A 5,825-nucleotide genomic window follows, 5' to 3' on the forward strand; every position below is an offset into this window, starting at 1 on the left:
TATATATACACAAATAAGACGATTATAATATTGATCGATTTCATACACAGAAAATCGAGTTTTAAAGCAATGATATGAAACCTACATTGCTCCCTCCTTTCCAATAAAGCCTCCATGAAAATAGCAAATGCATGGTTGAAACAATATAATACAACTTAAAACACAAGAAAAAGAGAGTTAAGAGTCAGAATATAAAAGCTCCCGGCTGCCTCCCTTCCAAGCCTCCGTGGCACAATTGGTTAGCGCGTTCGGCTGTTAACCGAAAGGTTGGTGGTTCGAGCCCACCCGGGGGCGCTATTTTTTTTTTCTCATATTTTTTATTCCTTTTATTTTTACTTATTGCTTAGCTCTTGTTTACTTTTCATGCTCTCCTTATGTGTCAGGAAGTCGATAAGAGGAGACAGCAAACCGCCTAACCAGTGAACAAGCTGTCAATGGCTCCCGATAGGTTGTTTTCCTCATTTTTTATTTCTTTTATTTTTACTTATTGCTTAGCTCTTGTTTACTTTTCACGCTCTCCTTATGTGTCAGGAAGTCGATAAGAGGAGACAGCAAACCGCCTAACCAGTGAACAAGCTGTCAATGGCTCCCGATAGAGGTTTTTGATTTGCACGTAGATCGAGTTGAATATAATTACTTCTTTATTGCCATTCTTTTTAACTTTTCATGCTCTCGTTATACGCCAGGAAGTTGATATGATAATTAAGGTAACAAGACGCCAAACTAGTGAACAAGCTGTCATCTGCTCTCAATATAGATTGATTTCCACGTATTACAGTTGAAAAACATCCATTGAGATAATTCTACAACTTGTTTTACACATTTCTGTGGCTACTATTTTCACTTTTCATGCTCTCCTTGTAATGTAAGAGTAGATAAAAGCTGCCAAACCAGTGAACAATAATTATCTGCTTGATATATAAAGACTGACCCGCGTACATAATTGAAAATCAAACTTTGAATTAATCTATTCCATCTTTCATATATATTCTTATGGCTACTTCCATTCTTAATTCATGCTCTCATTCCAAGAAGTAGCTAGATAACTAGTCTCGTTTTTTTATATGCCGCGGGGCGAAATAAAACTATCATTATTATTATTATTATTATTATTATTATTATTATTATTATTATTATTATTATTATTATTATTATTATTATTATTATTATTATTTTTATCATTATTATTATTATTATCATTATTATTATTATTATTATTATTATTATTATTATTATTATTATTATTATTATTATTATTATTATTATTATTATTATTATTATTATTATTATTATTATTATTATTATTATTATTATTATTATTATTATTATTGTTGTTGTTGTTGTTGTTGTTGTTGTTGTTGTTGTTGTCATTATTATTATTATTATTATTATTATTATTATTATTATTATTATTATTATTATATTATTGCTATATTATTATAATGACTACACACATGCAAGGTTGAAAGTATTGGACTCGCTCTCTAAAGGCGGCTTTACAGCTGTCAGTTCCTCGTCGGCAATACGGGCTCGGCAGCATTTTTGGTCTGGGTCTGGGTCTGGGAGCCCTTCTCGCGGCAAGTTCTCTGCAGCTGAGCGCGTCCGTCTTGTATTGCCGACTCGCGGCTGAGTACAACATGTCGGCGCCAATAATAAAACAAGAAATGACAGATACAGACAACAAGATTTGAAGCCGGGAGGCCGAGGTGGCATTACTAGAAGAAGTGAGGCAGCATAGATACTTGTTGGACCCACAAGATAAGCTGTATGAGAAGCTGAGTCTACGCAAAACAACGTTTGAGAGAGTGGCAGCAACATCCGAGAAATGTTTCTTTTTGCGAGATATCGAAGGAGGTAAGGAACGATATTATTTTCGTGTATTATATAATCACACTATGTAATGCCTGGGATGGCATGTTCCTCCCTTCTCCTTTGTTAAATGCAACAATGAACAATTACTCAATCAATACTACTGAAGGTAAAACTCGTTTACTTAAAGTATTTCTACAATATTAGGCTAATGGACCAAACTCATTGTGGTTTTAAGATATGGTAGTAGCCTTTTGGGGTGTCTGGGATGAATTCATGCCCTTGCATTTACTAGCAGTTTACGTCTTGATGCTCCCGGCGGCTCCTCCCACGTGTGAACGTACTTGTCCCGAGAGCACCCAGCCGGTCTAGCCGCTAGATCGTCGCGGCTGTATTGCCGGCCAGGAATTGCCTGGTGTAAAGCCGCCTTAAGCTATGGCCTCGATCTTCTAACAATTAATCGACTACCGTACGTGATCAAAGGTTCGAATACCGTGATCAAAGGTTCGAAGTAGTGTGTCGAGCAATGGTTCATGATTACAGGAGCTCCAGTGTGTGCAGTAGTGGACGGCTTGTGGTGGGAGGAGGACGTGTTGGGAGTCACTCCACGCCCCACCCCCCTCTCCTACCCCTTCACCTGTCTATTCCTCAGCACCGGTAGGTCCATTAATTATTATAGTTATTACAGTTATGTATTTTTTCATTTAGTATTTCGTTTATGCTGATTATTTACCTGGTTTAGCTTTGAACGTTGTCAATGTAGTACTGTAGTGTTACCTAAATAGTCATTGAAAAGGCGGTAATTCTGTGGCCGCGAGAACAATTTAATTAAGGTCGCTTATAGGGGTTGTTGTGTGTAGAACTTCGATATGGCTAGTTTTAATAGCGTAGTAATAGTTTGACAAGGTTTAATTCTGCACCATGAATGTGAAAAAAAGCTTATGAGAACCCGTCTATTCTTTGTGGCATTTGGAATTTGTTGTTGTGAGCCGGAGGCGCTCGGTGGTCACGATCGATACGGATCAAAACTCAACAATGCGAACCAAGCTATTATCCAAACCCTTTCTGGGCTGAGGTCACCGGCTGTTGCCAGGGAACCAGCCGTGCCATGCTGGGAGTCATGTTAGTAGCCTGGGAACCCATATATGAGCATTGATTAATGTTCTCTTCATGACTACCACTGTACTATAGTAACCTATACACAACCACACTCCCATGCTCAGAGTCGCTAGCTTCGATCCTGTCCATCCATGCCAGTTTATCGATACCTCATATTTTTTGCCACACAAGGACGCTTCCCTCGTTTGTCTGTGTAAAGCAGTCCTCCCTGCAACCACCACCATTCCAGTTCCCTCTCATGACGTACAGTCATGGCTGGTAGTCCATGAGCAGGTGGTGGGGGAAGCCACAGCCAATACTGTGCAGAGCATTTGAGGAAGTTGATTATCCTCGATCACCCCCCTCAACGTGGCCGCTCCTTGGTGAACGAGTTAACGAGTTGTTTGTAGTCATATATAATATGTTAGGTGTGGGAACCATTTATGCTGTATTATGAAGATGAAGTTAAAATACAGTTTTGTTACAGGCTCTGGCGGAGGTATTAATTAAAAAGGTCAACGCTCATGTGTTGGACGTAAGACCACACGATTGACTGAACATGCATGACCTTATCGTAAATCCTGTATTACAGCCATTATCATTACCAACACAAAAGGTGTAAAACAAAGTTTGAACCAACTGAGCAAGATCTAGCGAAACCATTAGTTCCCATTAAAACCTCCAAATCACCTTACAGCTATAGTCGTTTTGAGTGTCCTTTGGTGAATTTTATCTTAACAAAGCAGTTGCCGAGGCAACGACGTTTGACAGAAATTCACCTCCTTGACTGGTCCCCTAACAGCTAGCTGTGATGTCAAAATTAATCCAATAGAAAATATATGGGGCATTATGAAGCGTGAGTGGGAGGTAGCAGAGAAGACCAAAGCAGAGATAACCAGGCATTCCTATGATGTCTGGGAGAGTATCAAACGAACACTCGACATAATATTATGTGTTCAAAGCTGGTAGACTCTCTTCCCTTACGTCTCCAGCAGGTGGTTGACGCTGAGGGGGGATGGATTAAATATTAGGAAAGGCGCACCACTAGGGTAAAAGGAGTGTTACCTTCCCCCACGAAATAGCGCTGTTGGCCGGGATTGAACTTGTGACTATACGATCACGAGGCAAGTCGTTACCTGTCTGTATCCAGATTTATGCTATACCCCATGAATTACATAGAATTACATAGAAAATCAGACCACACAGACACCATGGTCCAGACTAGGTGGTCTGTCCTTATAAGTGACTCTACACTAATCAGATGGCTCCAAAACATTGCTTTTCTATTCTAGTTAATATTAGTTCAAGGAAGTGACGGTCGAGCTTGTTTTTAAAGGAGTCAATCGTGTTACATTGGACCACTGACGGTGGGAGCTTATTCCATTCTCGCACTACAACGTACGTTGGTGAAGAAAAATTTGGTGTTGAAATGCCAGAATTTTCTCATTACTACACTCCCACACGGCCACTGCGTGTAACGAAACACACGAGAAATTAATCCAGTCAAGGAAAGGTTTGTTGGCGCCGGGGATCGAACCTGCGACCATCGTAACGGGAGAACCACTTCTTTACCAGTCGGGCAAAGAGGTACCCCGCTGGCTAGCTGAATTATGGGAGGCTCGCCCATCAGGCAAGTCAGCATTACAGTGCAGTCAGAATTTACTTGTCTACATTTGAGTTTTATGCCATTGTTCCTCGTTCGCAAAGTGTCATCGATCATAAACAATTTTGTTCTGTCTACATTCGTGAAACCATTAAGTATTTTAAAACATTCGATCAGTTTTCATCGGAGGCGACGTTTCTCAAGAGAGAATTAACATGTTAAGGGTGGAAAGCCTTTCTTCGTAGGATTTGTTGCGCAAGGAAGGGATCATTTTTGTTGCCCGACGCTGAACACCTTCTAATTTAGCAATGTTCTTTGCATGGTGAGGAGACCAAAACTGTACCGCATATTCCAAGTGGGGTCTGACTAAACTATTGTAGAGCGGAAGTATTACATCTTTATTCTTGAATAAAAAGTTTCTTTTAATGAAGCCCAACATTCTGTTCGCTTTATTTGCTGCATAGATGCATTGATGTGAGAATTTGAGGTTTGACGCGATTTTGTTCCCCAGGTCCTTAACGCACTGAACGCTTGCACTTATTTATCAATAATCTGTTGAATTTTACATAGGAATTAACTATACTATGTAATGCTTTATGACCTTAATAAAGATTACAATACCGTATATGTGACATATGTTATAATCACTTCACCTTAATTATTGGCATCCAAATGTTTGTAAATCTAGAATGGCAAAGTTTATCGGTCAACATTACATATCCACTTTTCATGAAACCTGGATAACATTAATATGAAATCAGAAAAAAAACATGAGCATATTTGTAACACACACACACACACACACACACACACACACACACACACACACATATTTGCACCTCACCATTTATACTGGAGCCGTCACATGCCGTAATATCGGTTATTTATATTAATCTTACTCATTACATATTGTTGTGCTGGAAGCTTCCCCCGGCGACCATAGGCCTCTAGAAGGCTCCGGGAGGAACGAGCAGGGGGGCGGGGAACAAGGCGAGCCGTCCGCGCCCCGCGGGGCGCGGCCAGACGCCAGGCGGGAAGTGTTGCCAACTCGCATATATTTTTGCTACATGTTCTTGTATGATCTAAAATATACTGTAACATTCTAGACTGTACTGTTCTGGATATATATAGGAGAAGAGGGCGAGAGAGTGCTAGTCCCAGTCATAGTAAGCTAGTGGTAAGTGAAGAGTCCGAGTGAAGTGTACTACTAAGGAAGAATATTAAACTACAGAAGCTGTGCAAAGTGTTTACATATCTCCCTCCCACGGAGTCTCCTGACGGCGACACGGAACCCAAGTAACACGTCCGGCATAAC

General features: G+C 40.2%; 1 non-coding gene across 1 annotated transcript; it reads left to right on the forward strand.

Moving 5' to 3' along the window:
- The first annotated feature begins 220 nt into the window (after positions 1–220).
- Trnan-guu (transfer RNA asparagine (anticodon GUU)) lies at positions 221–294 on the forward strand. The gene has a single exon. It is a non-coding gene; the product is annotated as a tRNA-Asn (tRNA).
- The last annotated feature ends 5,531 nt before the right edge of the window (positions 295–5,825 follow it).

The sequence above is a fragment of the Eriocheir sinensis genome, chromosome 30 (assembly GCF_024679095.1).
Source record: "Eriocheir sinensis breed Jianghai 21 chromosome 30, ASM2467909v1, whole genome shotgun sequence".
Classification (NCBI taxonomy): Eukaryota; Metazoa; Arthropoda; class Malacostraca; order Decapoda; family Varunidae; genus Eriocheir; species Eriocheir sinensis.